This window comes from Hippopotamus amphibius, chromosome 11 (genome assembly GCF_030028045.1).
Source record: "Hippopotamus amphibius kiboko isolate mHipAmp2 chromosome 11, mHipAmp2.hap2, whole genome shotgun sequence".
NCBI lineage: Eukaryota > Metazoa > Chordata > Mammalia > Artiodactyla > Hippopotamidae > Hippopotamus > Hippopotamus amphibius.
In genome coordinates, this window is record NC_080196.1 from 21,135,192 (window position 1) to 21,147,431 (window position 12,240).

Sequence of the window (12,240 nt, forward strand, 5' to 3'; positions counted from 1 at the left end):
TGTCAGAAGTGGGATTCGAACCCACGCCTCCAATTGGAGACCAGAAACCCCGAGCCGGGGAAGCGAAAGCTTGAGTCTGGCGCCTTAAACCACTCGGCCATCCTGACACGCTTGTGTTTAATTATCGTACAATCTGCTGCTGTAATTAACAACCAGTGAGCTCCGTACTGCATCCAGAGTATGTAGAGTGAAGCACAAGCTCTGAACTGAATGCAAAACGAAAGAGGCAAAAAGAAAAGTTTTGATGGAAGCTGGAGTCTGTTGCTATGGCACAAAATTAAGTCAGCCCCAGAGCCTGGGAGCCCGGGGTATTGAGAAGCCGCTCCCACCAAACGTCCCCTTACTCCTCCCGCACCACGCTGCCTGCCTCCCAATGGCCCGCCAGCCCCACGGCCCTCGACGGTCCCCATGGTGTGGGAATTTAGCAAATCACAGAAAAGGACCCGTAGGACCAAGTTAGCGCTGGTTTCGAAGACCGCTTCAGCCTGCTTCCGGAAGTGTTCATGCTCTCTCATTCCCACAATACATTAAAAAGTAACGTAGGCAAGGAGAGAGCCAGTAAGAAGAGCTAAAATTCCCCTTTAATAAACCTATTTAAACATTAGGACTGTTCTTCTAAGAGTAAGAGGCGGGCATATTGCACGCTCTTCCCGTGTTTCTCCCCATAATCTTCACTTCTCCTTCCACCTCTTCTCTTCACTGGCTTTTATCTCCCTCATTTCTTTTCTCCTATTAATTTCTTCCCAATGACCTAGGGAAAGGGGATGCGATATGTCATATGATATAGTATAATAGATAAACGAGTTAAAAGTGTTGATGGCGTTACCCAGTAACAAATAGTTTCTCCCTCCCTCTCTGCCTCCCTCCCTCTCCCCCACCCCCCACCCTAGTTAGAGCTCCCAACGTTGCAGACACCAAGTGTAAATCAGCTATTGCAGGCTACTTTGTGTATGGACAATAGCCAAAGGGGAACTGATTTTACTTTTATTGTTTACTTGTCTGTAATTTTTTTGTCTGATTGAGCACCTAAAATACGAGGGTGAGTCAAAAATTATCTTCACTCCTGTTATATTAAAACTTCTGTTGGCAGCACTGTCTTATCAGCGCTTTCTGTTCAAGGCTACTGTTTCCCCCATCAGTGCTGTGCACGTGTGAACGTGTTACATCAGTTCATTAGTAACTGCAGTGCGAGCAAAAATGGATGCCCCACTTGTGATTTGCACGAAAGAAGAGCAGCATGTAATGATTCGGTTTTTGTGGTCTGAGGGTGTACCTGGCGCCGTTATTTATTGAAGACTTTGTGCGCACTATAAAGTGTTTTGTCGCGAAGAAGTATGCATAAATGGATAGAGAAGTTCAAGGAAGGTCGTACTAGTGTTACCCATCAAGAAGGAGCCTGAAGCCCGTCCACGTCCACAGCTGACAACATGGAGAGCACACATGAAATGATTCTGTCGAATAGATGAGTGACAGTGGCTCATGTGGCAAATCATTTGCAAATCAGCCATGTCTCAAAGGTTCAACAATCAACAGTGCTCCCTACAGTGAGATGCTTATTGAAGAGCTGAAGCCTCAACTTCGGATTAAATGCAGAGGACTGCTATCCAAGGGCGTTGTGATCTTGCATGACAATATACATTCACACACTTCTGCCACACTGCTGACACTCTGCAAAAACTTCATTTTGAGGTGTTAAAAGCATCCTCCCTATAGTCCTGATCTTGCTCCATTGGACTTTCACCTGTTTGGTCCCCTGAAAGCAGCCCTACGAGGATGAAAATTCACTTCTGATGAAGAAGTGAAGACTGGTGCATTTGTGGCTCGCAGCTCAGCCTAAAACCTTTTTTAATGAGGGAATACAAAAATTTGTTGACAGATGGACAAAGTGTATTGAAAAGCAAGGAGATTATGTTAAAAAATGGTGTATTAGTCTTTTCTAAAAATTCACGTGCAGATAATTTTTGACTCACCCTCATGTTATTTGCTGCTTTCTAGACCTTCCCTTCCCAAGAATGTGACCTTTTGCTTTCCTATGGATAAAGCTGACTTTATTTATTTATTCACTTATTTATTTATTTAACAATATTTATTTAATGTATACTCAGATTCTGTAGTTGGGTCTGAGGATATACAAGTGGAGCAGTGGGGTGGGGAGGTGGGGGTGGGGTGGAGGGTGTGGGCAGACAGTGCACCAAGCTAATGAGTGCCAAGACACACTCCTGCCACACTCTACCACTGACACACCTGCAATTGAAAAATTTGGTTTTACTAATTGTTGCAGCAAGGGAGAACACACATCCGGGGAACAGTGAAGTGTCTTAGTAAAAGAGTGTTAGAAAGAACTGATTATAGGATTTGGACTTTGGTTAGGTGATTTCAGGGAGAGTTTAAGGAAGTATGGCTTTGCAGTGGTTTGTGTACTGTCAGGAGGTGGGGGTAATTCTATGGTTGAATATCTTAAATCTTATCTAAGGGGAAGGCAAACTAGAGCAAAAATAGAGCTGAAATTAGCAAAGAAGCAGCAGTCATTTACATGGAGTGGGAGAGGGAAATGTTTGGTATTCTAAGGCTTGAACAATGTTCATGTTTTTATCTGTGTTCAGATACAACTATGGGATTGTTCTGTTTCTGTCTTAGTCTACTAGAGAGGTCTTGTCTGATACTGATGTTCTGGAAAATTGTTTGTATTCAGCAAGAAAACATCAAGATGTAGCGGTAAATGCCAGATCAGCTCTTGGATGTCCAGGGTTGCTTTTCTCTGTCTCATAATTAATATAAACAGACAGCTAGATGGTGATAAAAGCCATAAAGAAACATGAATCAAGGAAGAGATGTGGGATGTGAGGTAGATTTTTACAGTGTTAAATAGTGTTATTATTGAAGGTCTCATTGAAGTGTCATTTGAACAAAGCCCTGAATGGATAAAAGGATTGAGATGTGAATATCTGGGGTAGATATTTCCAGGCAGAGGGAATAGCAAGGACAAAATTGATAAAGTGGGATGAAGCCTGATGTTTTTGAGTAAAGGCAAAGAAATCCATCCAGCAGAGAAATTGTGTAACATATAATCTCATTGCTTAACTTGTCTCCACCCTTTCCCAAATCAAGATTATCATCCCTTCCTGCCCACTCTTCTATCACTAGGCCTCACCTGATCTCTCATCCTATCCTTTCTTCCACCTCTGATCTTTATCTTATCAATGACCTTGAGAATCAGAAAAAGTACCTAAAATTGCATGAAGCTCAGAGATAGAAAGAGGATGTTTATTTATACATTACTTAGACATTGGGAGAAAAAAATCCTGCAGGCCTCTGACCCACATTTAATATCTAAATGTTATTCCCCAGGTATATAATTGTCACATTATATTTAATTTATGACATTCTGTGTGTAACATATAATAAGATGACATTTACATACACATTATTTCATAATGGTTAGTATTAAGGGTAATATGTGAGTTTTATGCATTATTTTCTTCATACTTGGTCAGGATTGCATTTGGCTTCATGTATAGAAAAGACAATAAATAATGCCTTAAGTAAGAGAAGGATTATTGACTCAAAAATAGTCAATAATTGACTCAAAAATTAGTCCTCATGAAACCCTAAGCACTTCCTGTCTTCATCTTCTGCTGCCTATGCTTTGGGAAGTTGTCCCCATGATCTCCCCAAGGGTGCTCAAAAACTGTCTCATGAACCAAAAAGCACTGAATGAACAGGAGTACTCTTTCCTTAACTGCCAAGTCATTCCTGTCTTTGGAGGAGCTGGGCCTCTAGATAAAATGTGGAGGAGAAAATTAGAGGAAGCCTTGGATTTTTTTCCCCCAGCCCTGAAGAACCCAGACATCCCATTCCTGAAACTGAGGGGAAAATATCGAAGGGTACAACCCTGCATTAGGTCAAGTTTATAAACCTCACCTTCTTTCCCCATCTTTTCATTCTTTGGAAGATTCACCTCAGTTACTCCAATCTTTCCTGGAAAAGGTCATCTCCTCCGGGTTCCCCCACAGATTGGTGAGGGAGCCTGTGTATCTTCTCTTCAAACATATCTGAGAAGTAAATACGGTCTCAGTGGGTCATTCTGCCCAGATCAACGAATCCCCTTCGGCAATAATAGACTCTGGGAATAATCTTCATTCTCCCAGCAATTAAAAAGTGTGCTTAATGAATGTACAGTGCAGAGGTTAAATGGTCTGCTCGGTGAGAAAATGACTCAAGTGGTTGAGCCACACTTTTGGAAGACCCTGGTTGTTTCTGAAGCCATAGGTCGCTCCAGCTCTTCCTGGGAATTGAAACTGCTAATTGCGCTTAGTTATTTATACGACGAAATAATTTTCCCACTGAGGGCCTGGGTAGCTCAGTCGGTAGAGCATCAGACTTTTAATCTGAGGGTCCAGGGTTCAAGTCCCTGTTCAGGCGCTGTGTTGTTTCTTTAGGCAACTCACATTGGCTTATTCAGAAGAAAAGGTGGAAGGTTTATGTAATGTACTTTAAATCATTCAGAAAAATATGATATAGATAGAGAAAATAATAGACAAAATGCAGTGAAACGTTAAGCAAAGATGAATCTTGGTGAAGGGTGTTCCATATAGTATTTTTATTTTTGCAACCTCTTGTAAGTTTGAAATTATTTCTAAATAAAAAGTTTTACAGTTAAGTATATTACTAAATGTAATTGTATAAACATAAAGAATCACCAGACTCTGAGGTTTTTTTAAGCTCTTTATTGGAATATAATTGCTTTACATAAACTACAAGTTCAGCAATTTTTACAGGTTGTATAAGTCCAAATTTCAAAACTTCCAAGTATGAAAGAAACCAGCATATTGTATATGTTTAGGTGTACTGTATAACTTATGTTAGCTAGAGCCTAATAAAGACAATTTTATCAGCTATTTTTTATTGTTAACCAACAGTAGGCTTTTATTTTTACATATAAAAATTAAACTACTTTAGAATTAGTCAGTGCAAATGTCCATATTTTTACATGAATTTAAATCATAGTATCCCCGCTGTACACTTCCTCACTCGGTGGCGACTTACAAGATTTGGAGGAGAAACACAAAGTTACTTTTGTTGTTGCTACATAATGGATAGTAACAATATGATCTATGTTAGATCGCTAGTGGGTTGTTTTTTTTTTAATGCTTTACAAATAGTTTACATTTTATATTAAATACAATAAAAATTTGAATATGTTAGTAACATTGTCAGAGTAACTAATGACAAAGAAATGGCCAGCGGCTCCCAAACTTTGAGGCATATTGAAATCACCTAGGTGGGAATTTTAAAAACCTACTGAAGCCTGGCTCCTACCCCCAGACATTTTAAAAGCACCCGGGTTATTCTAATGTGCATCAAAATTTGGGGACCATTGAGAGCTTTCCAAGGGCGGTTCCTGTACAAGCAACATCTCCAACATCTCAGTCGACAAATGAAAATTCCCATTGCAAGATCCTGGAATATTTCCAGGGCCAAATGGGCACATTTTGGACCCTCTCGCTGTGGGTGACTTCTTCCAGAGAGAAGGCGGCAGTAGAGTTCCATCAGAAGGCAGTAACTTGCTCGGTGAACGCATTGATAAACCATACACGCGGGAGTTCGACTTAAAAAAACAAAAAGAGAAACAAAGAAGAAAGACTTCCTTTCCGTGGGGATAAAAGAAAAAGAGAAAGATTATCTCCCCGTCGGGGAATCGAACCCCGGTCTCCCGCGTGACAGGCGGGGATACTCACCACTATACTAACGAGGAAGACGCGGTAAACGGGTCTCAAAGAGCCTTAATTGAAGAGACATTCACCCTTTGTATCCTGAACTCTTCATGGGCAGTGAATTCCTGGGAATTTCACCAATCCTTACCATAAGAATCTGTTATAAGAGTCTATAAATAGGAATTCCCCACCTTACCTAAATCTAAAAACGGACCCACCAAAGATTGCCACATTGCTATAGTTTTATCACTTTAATAGCAAAGAAATGTTCATTGATAGCAAGGAAGACAGTAAATTTTAAAACAAGCAAAAATCTCCCTCTGCTCAAAATAACTTCTTCACCTCAACTTCTTTCCTTATTTTAGATTTACCTCAAGGGTCACCTTTCCCTGGAACTTTTTCTCACACCAGTGTGATTTCTTCTGTTTCACTTTGTCATAAAATCTTATACAGATGTGTGGATTTCTACATGGAATAAAGGTACGGGCTTAGTCTTAAAATCCAGGTCTTAAATTTTTCAGGGTTGGCATTAAATGCATGTTTATTTTTGTGTAGCCTCTTGGTAGCAGAAATTCCACTATTAGAGATATCCCTCAGTAAAATTCCAGTTCATTTCCATAGGTGGCTTCACAGAGGATAGTCATTGTAGCAATTCCAGGCAGCAGAGAACTGGAGACAACTTGGATATATATTACTAAAATGAATGTACTACACAGAGAGAAAAACAGTAAGTTTTCTAAGACTGCCAGAACAAATTACCACAAACTGGTTGGCTAAAAAGCAACTGAAATTTACTCTCTCAGTTCTTAAGACTAGGAGTACAAAATTAAGATGTTGGCAGGGCCATGCTCTTTCTAAAGACTCTCTGAAGAACTCATTCCTTGCTTCTTCCTAGCTTCTGGTGGATCCCGGAAATTCTAGATTTTTTTTTGGCTGTAGCTGTATCATTCCAATCTTTGCCTCTGTCCTCTTATGACTTTCCTCTTTCTGTCTGCATCTGTGTCCTCTCTTATAAGCATACCAGTAGTTGGATTTAGGTCCCACCCCAACCCAGTTTGACCTCATCTTAATTTAACTAGTCACATCTGCAAAAACTTATTTCCAAATAAGGTCACATTCAGAGGTTCTAGATAGACACAAATTCCAGCTGACACTATTTAACCCACTAAAATTAAGAATGAAAGATGAAGTGTTTTATGCATAAACAGTTAACTGCACCAAAGTATACACTAATAGCTGTAAAAATACTGATTAAAACTGGTTGTGGTGAGAGGGCAGGGAGGTGGGGAAGAAGAACATACAATCTTATGTTATTGTTCAGACTAAAGAAACAAAAGAGATTCCCTAAAGGAAGACAGGCACCAAATGCCTAAAAGACACATCTTCATGGTTCATGTTCTTTGATTGTCTGGTGAGAGCTTCCTGGTTCACAGGCTGCTGTCTTCTCACTGCTACCTCACATGGCAGGAGGGACAGAGCACTCTCTGGGGTCTCCTTTGAGAGGGCATTATTTCAATTTAGGAGGTTAACTCATAACCTAATCACCTCTCAGAGGTCCCACCTCCTAATACCATCACATTTAGTAGGTCCACCCAAATTACTCCCTTCCACTCCCAGATTAATGAATCATTTCAAGGGAATGATTTAAAATGGCTTACTTCTATTACTAGTTTATTATTTTTATATGATGCCCTTTTTCAGTTCCTCTTAGAAACTTGGGAAAGTGTTTCTGTGAATATTGGGAAGGGAAAATTAATGAAAAACTCAGAGGTAATCTATTTTAGGGCAGTGCTTTTGCTTGATTTGGCTGTTAATGCATCCCAACTTTCAGAGACATTCGTAAATGGGCTCTGTTACCTAACTGTAAATGAAATAAAAATTGAGAAAGTGTTGCCTGAACAGGGACTTGAACCCTGGACCCTCAGATTAAAAGTCTGATGCTCTACCAACTGAGCTACCCAGGCTCCGCAATAACAGCTTTAATTCATTATATATAATGACTAAGAACACCAAGGAGTACTAGTGATGCTCATGGTTTCAGAATTTACTTGGGTCTTCTAGGGGCATTAATCATGTACCGTCGACGCAGCACTACAACTGAGCTTGATTGTATTGAAGACTCCATTTAACCCGCAAACTGTTTCTTCATTACACAATTATTGTGTAGCACTTATTGCAGGGGGAAAGTGGTGCTGAGAGTAGGATGGGATCCATTGGGGAGGGAATATTCCTACATTTAAGATAGCAGACAGTGAAAAAGTAGATGGAGGAGAGAAAAAAAATAGAATTAAGTATCAAGAGAGGACCAAATAATAAACAAGGTCCTACTGTATAGCACAGAGAACTATATTCAATATCCTGTAATGAGCCATATGGAAGAGAATATGAAAAAGAATATATATGTGTATACATGAATCACTTTGCTGTACACCAGAAACTAACACAGCATTGTAAATCAACTATACTTCAATAAAAAGAAAAAGAAAAGAAAGAAAGAAAGGAAGGAAGGAAGAAAGAAAGATTGCTGACAGCTCTTTGAGGCCGCACCTACTCATCAGAGGTGGCTTTAGAGCAGGCAGACAGGCTCCTTCACCGGCTTACAGAGTATCGTTTCAGCAATGACTTCTGTAAGTGGGAAGAACTTCAGGAAAATAAAAATTTGGGTAAAGAATGAAGGTTACGTTACAAGGAGGAGGTTCATTTCCTCCAGTGTTTTCTTTCAGACTTGGAGTTGCCTGGAATTTTAATGTCAGAGCAAGAAACAAACTTAACACCCACTTTGAAATGGTGCTTCCATCCAGGAAATGAACTCCCTGAAAACCCACTTCTTCAAAATTTTCGTACATCTCACTTTTCAGCACGCTCACATTTCCTCACCTGTCCTTCACACTCCTTTTCTTCACCCTCTCCCCCGTCTCCTTTCCCCTCTACTCTCCCCTCGTCTCTCCAACCTCCCATTTGCCAATGCGGAGAGTCCACATTTGTCCCTGTCCTATTCTGTGTACTTTTCAACTCCACATTTTATCTTGAGCTCCATTCTATTTAAAGTCAGGAAGGACCAGACAAGTGAAACAGCATTCGCTGCCTTTGTCACGACAGGTCTTCATTTGTTCATGAAACTGTTACCGAAAGTAGGGTCGCTGTTTTAAAGCCAATATTCCAGAGGCAAGGTTGGTGAAAAGGAAGGTTTGCTGTATTTCGGAGGCCGGCAACCGGGGGAGAGGACGGACTCCTGTCCAAAGGCTCACACTGACAATCAGTGGGCAAGAGCTTTTAAAGGGGAGTTTCAGGGGTGGATAGGCAGAGGGAGGGGGCTACATGCAGAAACAGCACAGTCAGCTCTGACAGTCATCTTGAAATTGGTGATGTAGTGGTCTAATCAGCACCATGTTGATTGATTTGAGTACAGCCAATCTTTAGTTCCAAGGCCGATTTGTTCCCATTTCTTTGAGGTCAGTTCTCAGAATTGTGGCAGCTTAAGTCTTGGCTACAAGGTCATCGTGTAGTTAACTTCTTCCACCTGGTGGGGGTTTCAGTACCTACAAGACAGCTCAAAGGATATGACTCAGAATATTATTTATAGCCCTTGAGGAGAAACTAAAAGTCCTTGACTTTGCTTAATGACTAAACTATTATTATTTATCCTGTTTGACTGCTTTCCTTTGCTACTGCATTTTCTCATTTCCCTGATTAAACTTATTCTTTGGCTAAAGTTTTACTACAGACAAAAGACAGGCGGGGTACATGGGGAGGGGCGGCTCCTGCAACACCACAGGCATGTTAGCACATCTGCAATGGTAAAGAAGCAGTGATAGAGTCACTGCACATAGAACATAATTAAGATGTTGCATTCTTTCCCAATATGTTGTGAGCTTTATAAGCATTGATAAAGGCACGTTTTTGATAGAGGTCAGTTTTCGTGGAGGGGGGAAAAATGAGAGTGGGCTTTACTAGCAGAGGATGGTTTCAATCCATCGACCTCTGGGTTATGGGCCCAGCACACTTCTGCTGCACCACTCTGCTTACGGCTTTTGAGTATTTTCTTGTGTCTTATTAATTTATATACAGATTGATCGACACAAGTCTATTGATTCCTCCCCTTCTCCCTTTCCCACTCATCTTTAACCTTCACCTTTCATTTAGTTTGCCCTACAAGCAAATCTCTAAGTTATCTGCATTTTTGCAATTTACTCAAGAAAACCGAAGCTCTGAAACCCTTTCTCAGGAACTTGTTGTTCAACCCGTTAGGGTCTCCTACACCGATTTCTAGCGATGAATTTAGAACTCAAACATTTTTCACCGCGTCTCCCAGGGCTCACTCCCGGACTCTGAATTTGGGACGCCTTAGTTCCTCCGCGTCAATGGCAAGACCAAGGACAGGGCAAGAGCACTGTATGGTCGTGCCCCTGCAGGGGGCATGGACGTGGCGGAAAAGAAGGAAAAGCAACTACTTCTGAGAATTTTCACTCGCAGAGCTGAGGGAGGCGTGAAGCCCAAGGTGATCTCCCCTGGCTGGATTCTTTGTTCACACCTCAGCCCACAGCCACCTGCTGCCTGCTTATTCAAAACCAGACTTCTCCCCTTTCATTTTCATGGTTATATACTACATTCTTTTGTATGATTTGGATTGCTCTAATATATATATATTTTCAAGTCTTGGATATTGAAAGTGCTACTGGAGAGGTGAAACTTTTAAGTGGATTTTTACAAAGACATGTTATCATTACTCCAAACTCCTTAGGAACCAGACTTCATCATTTTCCAAGGGCAGAGAGAATTTGAGGTGCTTGAGGTGAACCTAGCCACCAATATACAAAATCCAGAAAGGTGATTTTTGCTACATAAGTCTACCTCAGGAGATGATTGATTCCTTTTCTGAGCTGTTCTTTCCTTCTCAATTCCCTCTGAATTCTGCAGGGCTCTGATTCTACCTTTTTTTCATCTTCTCTGCTACAGAAGCCACAGGCTTTGTCTTAACCTCCTAAGACAGAAGCCATGGAATCATCACTTCCTCAGATATTTTCATTCCCAGTAACCTCCCCAGCTGCATTAACAGAATAAAACTAACACCTTCAATAAGAGAATCATCGACCCACGGTCTTGTAAGCCAGTAACTTTTAGTCCTGAGTGCTCTCCCAGGAAAACCTTGGAAGGAGGGTTTGGAAATTCTATGAGGTACTGTCGGGGTCCAGACCTTGGCATTATTAGTGGTCTTCTATAAAGCTTTTCAAAAGCTCCATACAAATATTCTTATTCCAGCAAAGCAACTTGAGTCCTTGAGGGTCACTCCCTCTTTGTGGGCATATGCCACACATATTTCATTTCTATCATTCACTCCTTACTGCCTCATCTTTAGCTTCAAAATTATCTTTCAATTTCAATTCATCTGCTTAAAGTTCTTATTTTAAAGGCCCACGTTACAGTCACAGTTCAGCTACAAATTGGAGCAGCTAAAGGAGCTGCAGATGACATATTGTCACCTGATGGACCAAGCCCAAGCCTGTCTCTCTCCCACAAGACTCTGAATCTGATTTATGCTCCCTAAATGGGCCAGCTTTGGGGGCCAGCTTTGTAGGCCTGAGCAGTCATGCAGCTCACTGCCCCCAAACCCATACTCAGAAGGGTTCTGTTCTTGGGGTTTAATGCTCTGCAATTGCTCTATTGAAATTCTTAATAGTTTTATCTTTACACATGTTCTGTGAGGTCCAGTAGGATAGGGAGCATGTGCAGCTGTGGGGCTTTAGCTGAAGTCTCGGCTCTCACAGGTCCTGCCTCCCAGAAATGGGTTTCCAGCTGCCAATGTTCCCTTCAGCTAGTAACATACTCTGCTCTCCTTCCACACCTGCCTCAGCAACAAGCTCCCTGGGAGGTTTAGGGAAGAGGGACTGTGGTACAGGAGCCTAACCCTGGTACCTCTCAGGATGTGGCATGTGCCTGTTGTCCCTGCTCCAGGCTAGTAGCCTGACAGTGCCAGGGTAAGTTAGGTGGGATTCTTGATGGAACTGAGCCTCTAGCCCACTTTCATATGGGTATATTTTCATAATCCTAATGGCACTTTCTTCCTGATTTGAACGAAGGGCCCTCATTTTCATTTTTCACTGGGTCCTGTAAATTACGTAGCTGGTCCTGCTCCCCCAATTTCCAAAGTGTCTGGTTCTCTTTCCTGCACCCCCTCCCCCACTTCCATTTTTTGCTATCTTGCTCTCACCTTTGAATGTCAGGCCTGAATTCTCAAAGAGGGAGCCTGATATCTTCAAGGGAAGAGTGCAGAACATGTTACTGAGCTCAGGTTTGGCTATTCATCGCACGACAGACCAGTAAGTTGAGTGACAAAGTGTTGAGGCAAGGAAAGTGACTTTATTTGAGAAAGGTAGCTAACCAGGAAGATAGTGCCCTTAAAAAACCATCTTAATATCTAGGCACAGGCAAAGGGCTTTTAACCGTCAGTGTCAGGGAGGGGGCTGCAGGGTGCGTGATCAGCTTGTGCACAGTTCTTGGATTGGTTAGCATCCAGGTGAAGTTTCAA

The 12,240-nt window shown here is 41.5% G+C and overlaps 4 non-coding genes across 4 annotated transcripts; 1 reads left to right on the forward strand and 3 right to left on the reverse strand.

Annotated features, from left to right (window-relative positions):
* TRNAL-CAA (transfer RNA leucine (anticodon CAA)) lies at positions 1-107 on the reverse strand. The gene is made up of 2 exons: positions 70-107; positions 1-46 (listed from the first exon to the last, which is right to left on the reverse strand). It is a non-coding gene; the product is annotated as a tRNA-Leu (tRNA).
* Positions 108-4,349: 4,242 nt separating this feature from the next.
* Positions 4,350-4,422, forward strand: TRNAK-UUU (transfer RNA lysine (anticodon UUU)). Its single transcript has one exon. It is a non-coding gene; the product is annotated as a tRNA-Lys (tRNA).
* A 1,261-nt stretch (positions 4,423-5,683) lies between these two features.
* On the reverse strand, positions 5,684-5,755 carry TRNAD-GUC (transfer RNA aspartic acid (anticodon GUC)). Its single transcript has one exon. It is a non-coding gene; the product is annotated as a tRNA-Asp (tRNA).
* Positions 5,756-7,605: 1,850 nt separating this feature from the next.
* On the reverse strand, positions 7,606-7,678 carry TRNAK-UUU (transfer RNA lysine (anticodon UUU)). The gene has a single exon. It is a non-coding gene; the product is annotated as a tRNA-Lys (tRNA).
* Positions 7,679-12,240: the final 4,562 nt, after the last annotated feature.